General features: G+C 49.2%; 1 protein-coding gene and 2 pseudogenes across 5 annotated transcripts in view; 1 reads left to right on the forward strand and 2 right to left on the reverse strand.

The window, feature by feature from the left end:
• The window catches only part of LOC100406647 (cysteine-rich protein 2-binding protein-like), a 32,452-nt pseudogene extending 22,273 nt beyond the window's left edge, over positions 1-10,179 (reverse strand).
• Positions 1-18,946, forward strand: part of SOX1 (SRY-box transcription factor 1) — a 703,575-nt gene that overhangs the window by 35,448 nt on the left and 649,181 nt on the right. The gene's annotated exons all lie outside the window — the stretch shown is intronic.
• LOC128930673 (protein PET117 homolog, mitochondrial pseudogene) lies at positions 10,363-10,672 on the reverse strand (annotated as a pseudogene).

Here is an 18,946-nt window from a genome sequence, read left to right on the forward strand (position 1 = left end):
CAGGGGCACGGGGAGGAGGACAGCTCTCTGAAACAGCGGTGATTAAGGGGGATCTGGGGAATAGCTCTGCAGAAGGACAGTGTCAAGGCAGAGGGAAGAGCATGTGCAGAGCTTCAAAGACAAGGGAGGCATCAGCGTGAAGAGGAACAGAGGAACTGCAGTGTGGCTGGACATCAGTGTGAAGAGGAATGGAGGAGCTGCAGTGTGGCTGGACATCAGTGTGAAGAGGAATGGAGGAACTGCAGTGTGGCTGGGGCATTGACATGAGAAGGGGTGTGTCAAGGGCTTAGACTGGAAGGATGGTGCCCTAGATGGTGGAGGGCTGGTGAGGTCGGCAGGCGTGACAGATAATTCATTGTCCACTGGGCTTGGGTATAGCATCAGATGTCTGGCCATTCATCAGCCTAAGCATGGCTAAGATGGTATTTTTTTTTAGATGAGATGATCATTTAAATCGGTTGACTTAGTGTAAAGGGGATTGCCCTCCATAATGTGGGCCTCATCCAGTCAGGTGAAGGACCAAGAGAAAAAACAGGCCAGCCCAGAGGAAGTCAGGCTTCAGCTGCAGGCGGCCTTCAGATCTGAGCCACAGCTCTTCCCTGGCCTCCAGCCTGCCTGCTTGCCTTGCAGATCTTGAATTTGTCAACCTCTGCAATCACATGGACCAATCCTTAAAATCTCCACCACACACACACACACACACACACACACAGACACACACACACTCTGGAGAGCCCTAATGCATGTAGTTGGCGACCCCAATGAGAAGGAGTGTTGGTTTCTGAATGGCAGGAGTTGGGGAGTGGAGGGTGATGACCTGACCCTGGAATTTGGAGTGAGGTGAGCAGTCATTCCTCACCAGGCCAGGCTCTACTCACTGCTCCAGGCCTTGTGCACAGAAGGAGGAGTGCAGTGGAGACTCCCCGGCCCTCCTGGCGTGTGGTGTGTGGTGTGTGGTGTGTGGTGTGTGGTGTGTTGTGGGGTTGCCAGCCCAGAATGTATCACAAGGGTCATGTTGTCTCTAGGTTGTGGCAAGATGGTTTTTTGCACCGTATTTTGCCCAGTTGAATAATTTCTCTAGAACAGTGAAGTATGCCCTTTACTTATTCCTCTAACACTTACATGGTATCTTGGGTTTAACTGACGCTTAAGAAACTTTGAGCAATGGTGATTCATGAGGCTGGTCTACACACTGGTGGCAGGGACAGGTGTGAGGGGTGTCTTTTGCCCTCCACCCAGGTGGTCACTCCTTGATAATTATTGGGTGTGCTTCTGTCAATCAGGAAGAGCCGCTTGTCCTTGGAACATTTGGTCCTTCCCTTGCTCATCAGACATGAGTGGCTCTTGTGGCCCCAGCGTGGCTTCCTGAATTCCTGTCATAGGGCAAGTTCAGATGTGCCCCCTCGGCATGCCCGACGCCAGCCTCAGCGCCCTCAGCCTCCTCCTTCCTCCCAGCTCAGGGTGTCCCAGGCTCCTTCTACCTGTGTCCTTGGCCCCTCCCCGTGCCGATGGAAGGGCCTCCCCTCTCTCTTCTACAGCAACTTTCACTCTTCTCTCATCCCCCAACTTTAACCCTCTCCCAACTTTCACTCTGCTCCCAACAAAGCATGCACATCTGTGTCACAGAGTATTTCTCTCCTAGTGCAGAAGTGATCATGCTTTCTTAACCTCCCAGCTGCTTAACTCCATGAGCCCGGGAATGTCCTTCTCGTCCTGTCTGCTCCATATTCTGGCACAGAGCAGGTGTTCCTGGCCACTTGGGTTTGATGGGCTAGTGTGAGAGCGGATGTGGCTTCTCAGGACTCCACCCTGGCTATGGCTACTGCAAATGCTGAATGCGGTCATTGGCCAAGGACACTGGAAGGCGCTCTTGCTCCGTGACTCAGTTTCCAGCTTGCATTTGGTGTCTGGCCCTTTCAGAAGGGTAATTGGGAATCTTTGATGGATCCTGGCCTGACAAAAACCTGGATATTTATGGAATATTTGCATCATTCTAGACAATTTGTTATAGACATATATCTATTCTATTATCTGTTAAATGAGAAAATGACATTAGCATGTGAGCGAGAGAGGCCTCAGAAGAGATGGATTTAATAGTGGATGAACTCAACCGTGCAGAAACATCTCAGCTCAGGGTGGCTCAGAGGGAAATCTGTCTTTGTGCCTCAAGCCTTCACTGTCTGTACAGAATTTTTCCATTGCTGAAATCTTTTATTCTTGTAAGGTAACTCTTCTACAAAGAAAGAACTGCTTTTCAAAATCTCCAATTAAGTTCTCTCTCTCGCGCGCGCATGCACGTGCACACACACACACACACACACACACACACACACACACAGAGTAACTGATAGCAAATGCTCAAAAATGGTCCTTTTGTTATTTTTTATTATTACTCAGACGTGAGAGATGGAGATGGCAGGATAGACCCTGCTGTGTGGCTGCCCTGGATGCTGTGGCCAAGTGTTTGCTCAGAATTGGCGGGAGGTGGACAGTGGGGTGTGGGAAGCTGTTTGCTTGTGAAGGTGTGGCTATCCTCAGAAACCCCACTCAGCCCTTTTATTCTGTGCTAAACTGTGAGTTGGATTTGAAAGAGATAGGACGGCTCTCCGTGGCCCAGAAGAGCTAATTTAATTTCTCTGTGTGTCTACTTAACAGGCATGGGTAATATCCCGGTCATTTGTCTAGAAAGGACAGAAGCCAGCAAGCTCCTTTTGTACGTTCCGCCTGCATCCCTGACGCTGACTAACCCATATGCAAACAGAAAGAACCCTTCCTATTGTTGCCTCAGAAACAACAAAGGTCTCTGCCAGCAGCCAGCCAGGAATAGACCCAGAAGTCACTTGGATTCTGTGTTTTCTGGCACAAAACCCAACACCACACACTCGGGCTTTGTTCTCTGTGCTTCATTTCCAAAATGTTTTATGTCTCAGCGACGATCGGGCATTCAGCAGCCCGTGAGCCATGTTGCCAATCTGTTTCTCCATCTTTGATCTTTAAAATGTGTAGTCATTTTCCAAAGATCAATATCTGACATTAGTTGCCTGGTGCAGTGGCCAAAAAAATGATAGGGCTCTGACCTGGAAGAATTTTGGACTGGTTTTCCTGCGGACATGTCTTAGGACAGAATCTGAGAGAAGCAATCTTGCATCTCCTGGGTTTCATCAATTCAGTGAGTGAATCTTTCCCGAGAAGCCGTGTGCCAGGCACTGCACTGGGTTTGGGAGCTTAAGACTCCGCAGGGAGCAGCAGGGTGAGGTAGAGTGTAAAGCAAGTGCCGTCCACATGCGGCACCACAGCTGCCCGCTCCCTCCCGTTCTGTCCACCTCTCTTTCTGGGACACTGCTGCAAGTTCCGTGATCTCCTAACTGCTGATACTGCCCTCTGTCCCAGCATGCAGACTGGTCAGATTTCACAGGTCATCTCGCAATATTCCATACATGACTGCTGGAGATGCCTCATCAGAGGCTGGATAACCTACTGCCAGCATGCCATCAGCAGGACAGAATCTCGCTTTTGATGGGAGGTTGCATTAGCAGCCTTCGAAGGTCCAATGCTGATACCATATGATTATTTTTCAAGCCACAACAGGATAGAAAAATAAGAGATCTATTAAGGGCCTAGCATTGTTCCTAGAGCACAGCAAACACTCCCCCAAGTGCTGCTGTTGTCATCATAATCATGGCACACAAAATATTTCAGTTTCTCTCTTCCCTTTCATTGTCGTAGAGTCTCTGACTTCCAACCTCCTACTTATAAATTTCAAAAGAAAAGGCTCTTAGCTGTCATCTCCCACAGTGTCTTAGGCAAAATTGGCAGTTAAATGTTCATTGAACCCAGCCCTTATGCACCACACATAACTAGAAGGTAATTTTTAGGGACGTGTGTTGTGCCATACACTGTAGAGACCTGAGAGGCCACTGCTTCTGGGAACTCATGGACCCACCTCGCTTTGCCAGGCCCTTTCTAAGGCCTTTCATTAAAGCCACTTCTGTGCCAGGACAAGTAGTGATGAGGAGGGTAGAGGTGATGCTTTCAGACTTGGTCCTACAATCGGCACTGCTGCCTAGCAGAGTGTGAGTGTGAGGCTCTCACAGCATGTGGCTACTTCCCCAGGGGTAAGATAAGATGGGTGAAGCCCACACCCCAGCTGGCAGTCACGGGCACATGGCTGGATCCCAGTAAACTTCCCTCCTGATATGGTTTGGCTTTGTGTCCCCACCCAAATCTCATGTTGAATTGTAATTCCCAGTGCTGATGGAGGGACCTGGTAGGTGAAAAAATTAGGGGGATGGATGTCCCCCTCGCTGTTCTTGGGATGAAGTTCTCATGAGATCTGGTTGTTTGAAAATGTGCAGCACCTCCCCTTCTCTCTCTCTCTCTTTCTCTCTCCTGTCTCTGTTTCTCCCCTGCTCCACCCTGTGAAGATGTGCTCACTTCCCCTTCGCCTTCTGCCATGATTGTAAGTTTCCTGAGGCCTCCATAGTCATGCTTCCTGTACAGTCTGTGGAACTGTGAGTAAATTAAATTTATTTTTATCATAAATTATCCAGTCTCAGGTAGTTCTTTAGAGCAATTCAAGAACAGACTAATACACCTCCCCATTCTCCATCCTTCTAAACCTTATTATTCCAATGTCAACATTCACTCTAACATTTAAGATTCCTACAATGAAGAAAATGTTCTTAACTTTAGATTAAAAAGAAAAAAATTCAGAATATAGAGTTTCTCTGCTGTTTTCTGTCTAGGCATGGAATAGAAATTAATATGCATGAGTGTTTTCTCTGTGTGTAAATGGCATGCTGGTGTTTCTGTTAGAAGGTATCATTTGAGGCCAGGCGCGGTGGCTCAAGCCTATAATCCCAGCACTTTGGGAGGCTGAGGCAGGTGGATCATGAGGTAAAGAGATAGAGACCAACCTGGTCAACATGGTGAAACCCCATCTCTACTAAAAATACAAAAAATTAGCTGGGCATGGTGGCACGTGCCTGTAATCCCGGCTACTCAAGAGGCTGAGGTAGGAGAATTGCTTGAACCCAGGAGGCAGAGGTTGCGGTGAGCCGAGATCGCGCCATTGCACTCCAGCCTGAGTAACAAGAGCGAAACTCCATCTCAAAAAAAAAAAAAAAAAAGAAGACATCATTTGAGACCAACTCTCTATCTAAGAAGAACTCTCCAGAACATGCTACTACATTTGGTGAACCCATTTACAGTCGTGGAAAAGCCACGGTGAAGTCTGTCTGTGGAATAGAAGTTCCATGATTTATAATAAGATCAGATCTGCAATCTATGAACTTTGATGTAAATTCTTTAGGACCAATAATATTAGAAAAGTAAGATGTTCCAACTTGTCAAAAGTTTTTATTTATTATTATTTTTTTTTAAAGACAGCTTTTTGAGGCTTAAATAACACACAATAAGCTGTTCATCTTTAAAGCGTACAATTTGCTAAGTTTTGATGAATGTATAGAAATGAAAACCATCACCACAATGAAAAGAACAAATGAATTTCTCTCAAAAGTTTTCTTATTGCAGATGCAGTTGCTGATAAAAAACAAAAGTTTTCTTATTTCATTTCATAACCTCTTCTTTCACTCCTTTGTCCCAGCAAATACTCTAGATTAGTTTATATTTTCTAGAGCTTCACAAATGGAATAATACAGTATAGACTCCTTTTAGTCTGGCTTTCATTCAGAGTCCAGTAGGATTCTCAAAACAGCCACTGGAACTAATCAGTGAGTTTAGCAAGGTTGCAGGATATAAGGTCAATATGCAAAAATATATAAAATGTCTAGGTACTAGAAACTGACACATAGAAACAAAAAAATACTATTCATAATAGTAGCGAATAATGTAAACCATTTAGGAATACATCCAACAAAAATATGTAAGACATTCACTGCACACTTTAAAATATTGCTAAGAGAAATTAAAGAACCTCTAGATAAATGGAGAGATATACCATGTTCATGGATCAGAATATTTAAGAGTCTTAAGATGTCAGTTCTCCCTAAATTGATCTGAAGGTTTAACATGATACCAATTAAAATTCTACCAGGATTATTTTTTGGTATAAATTGACAAGGTGATTATCAAAATTATGTGGAATTGCCAAGGACCTAAAATAGCCAAAACAATTTGAGAATGAGAAAAAAATCTGAAGAACTTACACTTCCTATTTTATGATTGATTATAAAATTACAGAGATCAAAACAATGTAGTTTTGGTGTAGACAGAGAGACAGACAAAGGAAGAGAATAGAGAGCACATAAATAGAATCACACATATATGGATAATTCATTTTTTGTGTGTGTGCAAAGAAAGCTTTTTATTTGAGAACATCTGATACCTTTGGACATGTTCTTGTTGGATCACAACCAACCTGATTGACAATCTATCTCCAACAGCCACAAACACAGCAAACAATCCAGTCCTACAGACCATACAGGGTACATCTACAGAGGGTTCTACTTGCATCACCCACACCTCCACTCCTATGAAGCAACTGTCTTGGGCATGAGAAGGGCCAGGATAGGCCAGGTGAATGGCAGGCCACCCAACAACCCCAATCCCAAACCAACCTCCCAGGCCATGGGCCAAAGTCCCTGCAGGAAGATGTGAACAGGTAGAACATGTAGAACAGGTACACACAAACAACTAGTTTATTTTTTCTGACTGTAACCAAAGTCAACAGAAGAAACAACAGAACTTCAGTGCTCTAGAGATCCTCCTGGATTCAATGACAATACATCGATGGCCGGGCACAGGGCTGGATTCCTTTTTTTTTTTTTTTTTTTTTTTGAGATGGAGTTTTGCTCTTGTTACCCAGGCTGGAGTGCAATGGCGTGATCTCGGCTCACCGCAACCTCCACCTCCAGGGTTCAGGCAATTCTCCTGCCTCAGCTTCCTGAGTAGCTGGAATTACAGGCACACGCCACCATGCCCAGCTAATTTTTTTTGTGTGTTTTTAGTAGAGACAGCATTTCACCATGTTGACCAGGATGGTCTCGATCTCTTGACCTAGTGATCCACCTGCCTCATGGATTCCTTTTATGAAACCCATCTCATAATCTCTCATCATCCCATGTCAGGACAGTGCCTTTTGGGGCTGCATGAATCTTTAATAGCTACCCACATTTTCTCATTCTTTAAGTTAGAACAGACTGGTTATCTCTCTCCAAGAGCATCAGGTTAGATGCTGTTTTGCTGTTACAAACTGTCAGGTGGATGGAGGACCACAACATTGTTCATTTAACTGTGAAGTCCGAGATGCTGTCTGAAGGCATCTCCGGAAAGACTGGAGGGTGATTGTGCTGAAGGGCTGCTCACTGCTTCTTTCACTGCATGCCACTTTTCTCACTCTGGTTGGGAGATTTGAAGGACCACGTAACCACAGAGAAGACCGAGCTCCCTGTGAAATCAGTCACTGCCTTTCCGTCTTCACAAAGACCTGTTCTCCAATAATGCATGCAGTTCTCTGTGGGAAGCTATATTCACATCAGCACTGGAGTCTCAGAAAAAAACACATGTTTACACTCTGTACTCTCCAATGGGTAATATTCATCATGGAAATCTAATACATATTCTTCAGTCTCGAATCCAAACTTCTGATACAGTAACATAGCAGGGTTGCTTGCTGAGACGTGAAGAGTTACGTCCTTGCCCTTGCAGGTCTGAATCAGATGATAGATCATGAAAGTTGCAATCCCTGCTCTTCTCCATTCAGGGTGGACAAACAGAAATGACAAGTAAGTTTCATTGTATTTCATATCGGGAACCATGAAGCCAAAGGCAATGATTACTTTTTTTTCAGACGGAGTTTCACTCTTGTTACCCAGGCTGGAGTGCGATGGCGTAATCTCGGCTCACCACAACCTCTGCCTCCTGGGTTCAGGCAATTCTCCTGCCTCAGCCTTCTGAGTAGCCGGGATTACAGGCACGCGCCACCATGCCCAGCTAATTTTTTGTATTTTTAGTAGAGACGGGGTTTCACCATGTTGACCTGGATGGTCTCGATCTCTTGACCTCGCGATCCACCCGCCTCGGCCTCCCAAAGTGCAATGATGACTTTTTTATAGAGAACAACCACACTGAAGTCTGGGTACCACAGACATTCAGACAGGTCAATGCCAGGCCAAAAAAACTCCTGACACATGGAGTTGATCGTTGGGATAGATATGATATGGCTGCATATAACAGTAATCAAGAGGTGCATCGGGCTCCGGCATCCAGCGAGGGTTGCTCCTGTGCAGGTGGGAACGAATCTGTGATAGGAGCTGCAGTTTGGGTGGCTTTGTTTCACAATCACGCCTGATATAAGGTTTCAAGATCCGAGAGGTATAAGGGCTGACAATAGTCTGGTCCACAGCCATATCTTCTGATCCTACCAAGCGATACAAAACTTGGTAGTCTGGTGTTGAAATCCCTTCCAAGGACGTCTGGTATCGGTCAAGGATTCTGAAGTCCTGACAGGTAGTTCGGTACATGGCTTGTCCAGCTGAAAGTCTGGAAACTCCTCCGTCTTTGGCTCCATAAATCCCATCAACTAAAAGAAGAGCAGCATTAACAAATTGATCCAAGTCAAAAAGTGGTAATCCCCTATCCCTTTTCGCTTGTCTGACAATCAGGTTGCGCTTCAGTCTCCGAGCTTCCGGAGTCATGGCAACCGCACCGGGACAAGCTTCCAGCCTCTTGGGCAACAGCTTTTCCTCACTGATGCTCATGGGAGTATATTTGGGCTCTTTCGCCTTTGTGTCCTTCTCCAGCTGAGGCTTCCTCTTTTCTCAAGCCCTTGTTTGCAAAGATGGGTTGGAATCTGTGTCTTCACTGTCAATATCCATCCTGTCGGGTTTTTCTTCCTCACTCTCTACCTCCTGCTTTATCTGTTCAGGGCCTCTGACCTTCTTTCTGCCCCCAACCACTGGCCCAGAAGCCACTGACCCAGAAGGGGGTGGAATGTTCTCCATCCCTGGGTCTATGACTCCATCACTTTCCATCTAAGCATCATCGTGAAACAAGGCTTGCGGGGGCATCACATCTGGAATCAGATCTGCTTCTGAAAGCAAGCTAGGCATGGCAGAATGAGAGGCAGGTGTCCCAGGGGCAGAGCAATCCAGAGAAGGAGATGGGCTTGTCTGCGGGGTGCAGTCAGAGGAGCTGAAGGAGGAAAAGTCAATCAGTTCTCCCTTTTCAAGAATCACATCCGGCCTATGGCCTTGTTTTATGAACATTACAGGGGTAGAAGACGTGCTCCTGTCAGGAAAGCAGCCGCCTCCTTTTGGGCTCTTCTAACGTCTTTTGCTTCCTGAGTTCGAGACCTTTTCTCTTGTAATTCCGTGGCAGATTCTACAGGATTCCGACTTGCCCCTTTTCTAAGTCCCTCGACAGTCATGAAGGGATCTAAAGTTGGTTTCGAGGCTACTTGTATTTTCAAAATCAAGGCAGACAGCTTCTCTCCTTCAGGTCTCATTGTTGGGGCTTGTTATGAACAAGTTTGCACCATCCCGACTCTCCAAATCCTGAGCACCTGAATGGAAATACGTGGGACTTCCCACGCTGAGGCACCCTGACACAGTGCTTCACCAGGTGGACGTCTTTTTCCTATTCCCTAGTAAAAAAGTCCAATGCTTCTCAATAAAAGCGCAGATGTCTTCTTTCCACCTGAAATAACCTTGACGTCCACTTCCTTCTAGAGACAAGTTGTCCATCGCCAACATGACGACCTGCTGCCATGTCAGCTTCAGCCTTTCATGCTGCTCCTTGCCATCTGCTGAGCAATCTGAACAAGTAAGCCTAAAAAATTATCACCCTTAAGGTAACTGAGCTGTTCCCTCAGCTGAGTGGCTGGTATCCGTTTTTGGCACTTGTCACAGAAGTAGGGCAGCTGCTCCTCCATCCACGACACGCCTCCTTCATCACTGTTGAGGGAATCCCCACTCTGGTCGTGTGATAATCCACTGAGCCTGATCCTCAGATTCCACAATCAGGAGCGACTCTCCCTCCACTTCACCTTCCTCCAGTCCTTCTGAGGTCGGTGTTCTCGTGGCTTCGTCACCGTGCCGACTAATCAGACTACTCAGGTGGATGCTACTCTCCATCCCTTCCTTCTCACAAGTTCAGGAGTGCTTCTCGGTAACAACCCTAAGCTCTGGACAGTGACCTTAGCAGAGCTTCTACCAGGCTCATACAGACAAAGCTCTTCCAAAGAGCGTCTGCCCACACTCCTTTATTCAGATAGAAGGGACACTGAAAGCAGTAATTTACAATATATGATCCACTGTCCTTTATCTGATCAACTTTAAAAGGACAGTGACCAAAAAAAGATGAAGACGCCACTAAGCTACTCTCCGTCAACACACACACACACACACACACACACACACACACACACACACACACTCATGTTGTCTGTCCCATCGATAGTTCACATTCAAGTCGTTTTTTGAGATTCTTTTGCCAACAACATCTCTCTTTCTGCTTCAAGTTGCTTAGTCAATTTAATCTGCTCTCCCAAAAGACGAATGTTTTCCTTTTTCCGATTTTGCCTCTGAATGTCTCTGATAACTCCGTCATGAAGCCTCTGCTGGTCCCACCGCTGCTTCACAGGTACGCCGGCCACTGTGGCCGCCGTTAGCAGCCCCGACAGGTCCAGCATCACCTTCGAGGTCCTCGACATGCCCACACTGGCTGCCGTGGCCTCTTTCTCCCGCCCGCCTGAGGCACGGGGGCAGCCGCAGATTCCGCGCCGCCACCGGTTCGGCCTAGGCTCGATCCCCGATAATTCATTTCTGATAAAAGTGCAAAGGCAATGCAGTAGAGAAAGGATAGTTTTTTCAACAAATTTCTCCAGAAAAATTAGACATCCATTTACAAAAGGGAAGTCTAATTCATACCTCACACCACAAGCAAAGCTGAACTCAAAATAGATCACACTTCTAAATGTAAAACCTAAAACTATAAAACTGCACGAAGTAAACATAAGAAAATCTTTATGACCTTAAATTAGGTAAGATTTCTGAGGCATATTATCAAAACAGAATTATAAAAGAAAAAAATTGACAAATTAAGCGTCATACAAATTAAGAACATCGGTTTTTCAAAAGATGTTTTTTGGAGAATGAAAAGTTAGGGCACAGACTAGGAGAAAACCATGCATCGAATAAAGAACATATATTTAGAATATAGAAGAAACACTTAAAGAAGACACGCAGATGGCAAATGAGCAGTTTCCTAAGTGGTTGAACATATGCCCGCCACAGAGTGGCCGTTCCACTATCGGTATCCACTCAAAAGGGGTATATCCAAACAGACTGGTACATGGATGCTCAGTCTTTTTTTTTTTTGTCGTTGTTGTTGTTGTTTTGAGATGGAGTTTCATTCTTGTCACCCGGCTGGAGTGCAATGGCATGATCTCTGCTCACTGCAACCTCTGCCTCCTGGATTCAAGCCATTTTCCTGCCTCAGCCTCCTGAGTAGCTGAGATTGCAAGCACTCACCACCATATCCAGCTAATTTTTATATTTTTAGTAGAGACAGGGTTGCACCATGTTGGCTAGGCTGGTCCTGAACTCCTGACCTCAGGTGATCTACCCGCTTCAGCCTCCCAAAGTGCTGGATTACAGGCATGAGCCATTGCACGCAGCCAAATGCTCAGCCTCTGTAATAGCCCAAAGTGAAACAATCTAAGTGCCCCTCAACAGGCAATGGGGTAAACAAACTGTGACATACTGCACTGATGTAGTTTGGAATTTGTCCCCTCCAAAGCTTGCATTGAAATATAATCCTCAGTACTGGAGGTGGGTCCTCCTGGGAAGTGTATGGGTCATGGTTGTGGGTCACTTACGAGTGGCTTGGTGACCTTCCCATGGCCATGAGTGATTCTCACTCTCTTAGTTCAGGGGAGAGCTGGTTGGTAAAGGGACCCTGCCACCTCCTCCCCCGTCTCTCATGCTCCCTCTTTGCCATGATTGGAAACTTCCTGAGCCCTTCTCAATTGCTGGGCAGATGCCGGTGCTAAGCTTGTGCAGCCCGCAGAACTGTGAACCAATTACACCTGCTTCATTTATAAATTACCCAGCCCCAGGTATTCCTTTATAGCAACACAAAACAGACTAATACACGTGCAATGGAATACTACTCAGGCATGTAAAGGAATAAATATTGATACTTAACAACAACGTGGATGAATTTCAAAGTAATCCTGCTGAGTGAAAGCAGCCAGGCAGTAGGATGCATCCTTTATGCTTTCATTTATACAAAATCCTGGAAAATGTAAACTAAACTACAGGGACAGAAAATAGGGCAGGGGTGTGGGGAGGGGAGGGAAGGATGAGAAAGGAGGCCAAGGAAGCTCTGGGCTGACGGACGTGCTCACTCTCTTGATTGTGGTGATGGTTTCGTAGGCATATGTTTATGTCAAAACTCAAGTCACACAATTTAAATAAATGCCATTTACTGTATGCCAATCATATTTCAACAAATACACATTCTTTTATTTCCCCCCAGAACTCTAGAGAAATGCCTTAGGCAGAGCCTTCGTGAAACAATGTATTTAATGCGGCCAGTGCAGGGCCCGATGCATCAGGTGTGTTCAATAAACGGTTCTTTTCTTTCACTTTCCTTCCCACCCCATCAGAACGTTCAGACTCCTGCACATCTAGTACAGAAACCTGCAGTTTTTCCTGTATGGACTCTGGTGAGTCAGAAAGGCACGAAGGTTTTGGTCCTCAAAGGTCATGTGATGCCATTTGTTTGGGGCCGAAACTTCCCAATGCTTTCATGGTGTTGGGAACAAGATATGATTATCAGAAGCACATGTAGTTCAATGTTGAAATTTCGTTTTTTTGAACTGCATCTGGGTTTTAAAAACGTAGTTACCTTATTGGGGCTTCTGCATGGAGGCCATCTCGATCCAGGAGGCCTTTACTGAGGGTCCTCCAAGGTGTTTCTGACGCATAGAAAAGGCAGTTAAATGAGTTGCGGAAGTGGCCACCGGCTGACCACCTCCCCGCTCGGCTGTTGGCAGCTCTGTTCTTGGCCGCCTCCCTCCTGGTGGCTCTGGATGAGCCGCTGCTGTGTACACGCCTCTATGTTGGCGTCCGTCCCTTGATTGCTGTCACTGCATGTGTCTCCGGCAGTGTCGTGCCTAAGTGTGTCACAATATTTCCACTTCCATCCATTTCTGTGGAGGCTTCCTTCATTTTCGGTGCCGAGAGGCGCCACATGCTGAAGTGAGCTGTACGAGGGAGGCTCTGGAATGCCAAGCACCAGCCTTTGAACCTACATGCAAGAAACGGTGAAATAATTTGATTTCCTCTCAAGAGGGGCATACAGGATGCAAAATGGAGGCTTTCGCGTAGGGAGCCTTTGGTGAGACTTGTGCATGGAAGCCTTCTTTCAATGGTGACCACAGTGTGGGCAAAGCCCCCCATGCAGAACCTCCAGAGAGTATGGGAGATGCCACCAGGGAGCTCCTGCCCAATGGTGAGGGGGACCCACAGGAGGGAGCCAGGATCCCCGAGAGCCAGCTTCATCCTGGGCACTGGCATTCCTTTATTCCTACCAGCCTGGCACTGGGGTACAGCAAATGACCGCATGTGGCTTTCAAATGCATCATGGATCCCACCAAATAGTAAACAAGCGGATACTGTCCCTTGAGCTCTCTAAGGAAAAGTCAACAGTTTAAGCTTCAGTTCATGTCCCACTTGTCTACGTCCAGTGATCCTGGTTTCGTGGGGGTGGACAAGATTCTTGCCTCTGTCTCTGTGTAACTGCTGACTGTACCTTGAAGGGTACCCTTTATCAGAGATAGGTGCTATCAATCAAAGTGGGTATCAGGACAATTCTCCACTGAGGCGTGCCGTTCAGCCTTCAGCTGTACAAGCTCCCAGGAAGCGCTTAACTTCAGGGAAAGCTAAGAGATGGGCAGCGCACTGCATAGACTTTTGTGAGACTTCCTCTGACTCCTTCCTTTGAAGCATCTGCACAACTCGCAGAGATCCTGAGTTAGTATCTTTGGGGTGAGTTATGTGTGTCAAAGATGGCAATTTAACTCTGAGTGAACCCTCCTAATACTCACAGAAACTGATTTCATCACACTCGTCTCCTGGGATAATGGCTTCTGGATAGGGCCTTCACTCGCCACGCTTTCTGGGTTGTCTGGCGCCGTGAAGCCTCCTTGCAGCACGTGTGAGGAGGCAGGTGCTGTGCTGTTCTGCAGCGTGTGGGCAGGTGGGGTGAGGTGCTCTTTTTCTGCAGGAAATTCCCTGGCTGCCGCGGCGACTGCCATTCCTCACCTCAACACTCACTGCGGCAGCTTCTGGATGTTCCTCCACTATGTGTTTTTGGCAGGTCTCAAGACAAGATTTCTGGGGCATTGGTGACCTTCAGGGGTTCTTAGGTGCTCATGGCTCAGAAGGTGGGGGAGCGTCACTGGGGTGGCTGTCTCCTGATGGAGGCTGGGTGCTTGGGGTTGGAGGCCTGGGCTCACAGCACAGGCAGCCCCAGCTCCACTGCTCCCCAAGTTCCACTGCTCCCCAAGCACTGCTGCTCCCCAAGCTCTGCTGCTCCCCAAGCTCCGCTACTCTCCAGCTGTGTGGCCTGGGGTGCAGTCACCATGTCTTTCTCTATTCTCTATTTCTGAGGCTTTGACTTTGCTGAGCCTGGAGGGACGGCCCCTCCCAGGGTCGGTTGATTCCTCGATAGTGATGACCTCATCTATGAGCATGCCTGTCACATGCAAACCCACCATCTGGAGCCCATGCCCTGCCACCTCCTCCTCTGGGCCCTCACATGGCTCATACTTCACTGGCCACTGTCCCCCTGCTGTGGTCACCCCAGGGGAGGCACCTGATACTCAGGGACAGCCCCAATTCCCCAGACCCCACTGAAATCACTCAGTGACCAGGACTGAAAGCAGTGAGTCCTGAGCCTGCATCACCCTGCCCACCCTGCCCACCAGGAAGGCTTCTGTCCAGTTTCCAGGCCTGGTTCAGCACCTGCCTTTGGCTAGGCTGCTCTGAGGGGCCAGTGGTGCTGTCCTCTGGGATGCTGCCACCTGGGATGCTGTCAGGGCTGCAGGTTGCCGGCATCTGCTTCTACGCGTTCCTGTTTAGTGCTGGGCTGGAGGTCTGAAAGACACAGTCAGAGGGGATTTTCTGGCTCCTGCATTTGACTCTGGTGCCTGGGATCCAGGATCCTGAATGGCTTTTAATGTGGAGGTTCTTTTTTGGTGCCTGTCTTCCTAGCACGCAGCATCCAGGACCTGTGAAATCCCAGAACATCAGGGTTGGGGTCGTTAGGTGCCCACTAGTCCCCCTCACTAGTTCTTCACTCCCTGTGGGCACAGCTAGGGCTGTCTCCAGGTTCCTTGGAGTCCATGGTGTGTAGGGAGCCCCGGCTTTCACAGGTACACAAGAATGGGCAGCCGGCTCCCCGGAGTCATGTGTCCACATTGCTGGGGGCAGGTCTGCACAGCGAACACCCTCCCTGCATTGACTGGGCCACAGGGGGAGGTCAGACGGAAAGTCCACACAGGACGTGGGTGCGCCTCCGGGGAGGGGTAAGGCACCTGCCAGCCCCGTCGGTTCACGGGCGATGCTGCGCTGGGCCAGCCTTCTTGTCCCACTGTTGGCAGCTCTGTCCTTCACTGCCGCCTTTGTGGGAGTGTGGGTGTGTTCTGCCGCTGTGGATAAAGCTGCAGTGAACAGACTCTATTTAGGCTGCAGCCCCTTTCTCAGTCTCCCCTGTAAAGACCCAGGACGGCCAGTGAATCCCATGAGGGTCCTGGGTGGGAGGAGTGGGGTTTCGGGGAACTAGGAGGACACAAGTGGAAATGCCATGGCCACGGCCAGGGAGCCTTCCGAGGTGTGATGCAGAACTCCTGGGGTTCATGTTATTTACCTGACACTGTCAGTTACCAACTATAAACGTTATTTATATTTTGTAGCCCAGATTCACACATCCTGTGAGCATATGTGGCACAAAAACCCAACATTTTCAAATTCCATGGGGAAAAACCTTAGGTTCAAATAAGAAGTGACGGACAAAAGCGTTACAGGGAACAAAAAAGGGAAACACCACATTTTCTGTTTTCACCTTGTGTTCTTTGTGAAACAACTCAAGAAGGCTTTAGAGGGACAGGAGGAGTGGAGGAGGGGTGGGGGGAGAGAGAAGGAGCGGGGAGAGGGGAAGAAGGGGAGAGACAGGGAGAAAGGGAAAGAGTAGGGGGGAAGAGTGGAAGAGGGGGAGGGACAGGAGGAGTGGAGGAGGGGTGTGGGGGGGAGAGAGAAGAGGAGAGAGAAGGAGGGGGAGAGGGGAAGAAGGAGAGAGGGAGGAAAGGGGAAGAGAGGGAGGGAAAGAGTGGGGGGGAAGAGTGGAAAAGGGGGAGGGACAGGAGGAGTGGAGGAGGGGGAGGGGGGAGATAGAGAAAAGAAGGGGGAGAAGAAGGGGAGAGGGAGAGAGGAGAGTGAGAAGAGAGACTGGGGAAGGGGGAGGGAGAGATAGTGGGGAAGGGAGGAGGGGAGGGGGAGAATAGAGAGTGGGGAAGAGAGAAGAGGAAGTGGGTGACGGGGAGCAGGGATGTGGAGGACATGATAAAGCCGCCTTATGATATGGGGTTCAGTGTTGGGAAGCAGGCCCCGTTGCTGGCCACACTGGGCGGGTGTTGTTGTAAGGCCCTGTCTTGCGGCCTGGTTGCCTCCTGATACCCAAGCTGCTCAGGGTAGGGTGGGTCCGGTGAGGGACCTGGGGGCTCCTGTCTGTAGCAGGTTTGCTTTTCTTGGCTGCACTGAGCTGGCCAGTGGTTTGTGGTGGCGCCTTTCCCTCTGCGTGGCAGATAATGCAGGGGTGTGAACCGCAGCTCAGGGGAGGGCAGGCGAGGGCCCTCTAGTCCACGTGCCCAGATCAGGCTCTCGCTTCGGCCTCTCCTGTGAGGACCGTACGGGGCGGCTTCAGCCACAAGGCAAGGCACTGCTCGGGATTCTCCCTGGAGAAACTGGGGGAAGCCATTGCCGGTCTCTGGACAGGTGCCAGCTCAACGGATTAGGAACTTGTGAGGTCGTCGCCATCTAGCGAGGAGACGCTGGAACGTCCCGGGCGTTGCTGTAGACCCGGCAGGAGGCAACTTGCTGAGCCTCGAAGCTGCAGCCGGTTTATCTCCCGCCCTTAGGACGAGTTGCTCTCGCCCTTCTCAGAATGTGTGCTCCCAGGCTCACCAGGCAGCGCTCTCCAGGCAGCTCCCTCCTGCCCTTTTAGAAAGGAACATGTAGACACCCTGAGCACGAGGAAGGCAATGGTGAGAATGTGATTGATGGGCATGAAATCACTGCTGAAGAACACAGAGCTGAGTGGCACTGTGGGGCCTGGCATGGGTCTGGCAAGCACTGCGCCTGGATAGGTGAGCACTGTGCCTGGGTGAGCAAGTGCAGTGCCTGGGTGAGCAGTGAGTACTGAGCACTGTGTCTGGATGAATACTGTGCCTGGGCAGGCAAGCACTGTGACTGAGTGAGGGAGTAATGTGCCTGGGTGAGAACTGTGCCTGGATGAGTGAGTACTATGCTTGGGTGAGTACTGTGCCTGGGTAAGCACTGTGCCTGGGTGAGTACTGTGCCTGGGTGAGTATTGTACCTGAGTGAGCACTGTGCCTGGGTGAGTACTGTGCCTGGGTGAACACTGTGCCTGGGTGAGTACTGTGCCTGGGTGAGCACTGTGCCTGGGGGAGTGAACACCATGCCTGGGGGAGCGAGCACCATGCCTGGGGGAGCGAGTACTGTGCCTGGGTGAACACTGTGCCTGGGTGAGTACTGTGCCTGGGTGAGCACTGTGCCTGGGGGAGTGAACACCATGCCTGGGGGAGCGAGCACCATGCCTGGGGGAGCGAGTACTGTGCCTGGGTGAGAACTGTGCCTACATGAGTAAGAACTGTGCTTGGGTGAGTATTGTGCCTGGGTGAGCACTGTACCTGGACAGGTGAGCCCTATACCTGAGAGGGTGAGTACTCTGCCTGGGTGAGTGAGCACTGTACCTGGCAGGCAAGCACTGTGCCTGGGTGAGCCGAGTGCCTGGGCAGGTGAGCGCTGTTCCTGGGTACGTGGGACCTGGACTTGGTCCTCCTGTGCACTCACCTGGGACTGGCAGACTGTGGACCTTGAGCGACAGTAGAAGAGAGGAAGCATCAGGCATGCATCACATCACTGTCAGACAATGCAGTGGCACCTGGAGAAGGAAAGCCAGGGGACATTGTCACATCAAACAAAGATGTAGGCTGTTTCCCCTGGACGGAGTGTGGAGTCTTTAGAGGAAATTCTGCCCTGGAAAGGGCTTTCTCTCAGATAAAGGAGCCCCCTACAGCCGCAGGTGTGTCCTGAGTGTTGACAGGTGCATTCCCAAGGAGCTGCAGAGCAGAGGCTCTGCACCAGCGCCCCGGTGAGTCAGGGCAAAGAGGCTGGGGCCTCACCCACCACCAGGCCCTGCAGAGTAGCCAGCAGAGGAGGGTCGGGGAGGAGCGGGGAGGGCAGGCTGGCCCTGTCTCTGCAGGTCAGTGCTAGAGGACTGCTGTCCAGTGAGAAGGGGTTAGCACGGGGTGCATTCTGCCCTTACAGCAGGCGAAGGTGGTCAATTGTATATGTGGCTTTCACTACAATTTTAACAAGGCCTACATTGGAATGGGGAGGCCTGCTTGCGTCACACTAAAATTACCTCTGACATCAATTGCAGTTCACACACCTGGGCTCAGTTTTCTTACCTAGAAAGTGGGTATCAAAGCTGTGTCCTGAGCACCTCGGAGCCAGTGGCGTGTGCTGGACACTGACGTGGGGGCCGCACTCTCTCTTTGGAGCAGGATGCAGACTCTAGGCATGGACGGATGACTCCTGCTTTTTGAGTCTTGTCTGAGAATCTGAAGTCTGTGAAAATCTGGTTTAGAAACGTTCTGGTTGAGCCTGTGTTGCGT

The sequence above is a fragment of the Callithrix jacchus genome, chromosome 1 (assembly GCF_049354715.1).
Source record: "Callithrix jacchus isolate 240 chromosome 1, calJac240_pri, whole genome shotgun sequence".
NCBI lineage: Eukaryota > Metazoa > Chordata > Mammalia > Primates > Cebidae > Callithrix > Callithrix jacchus.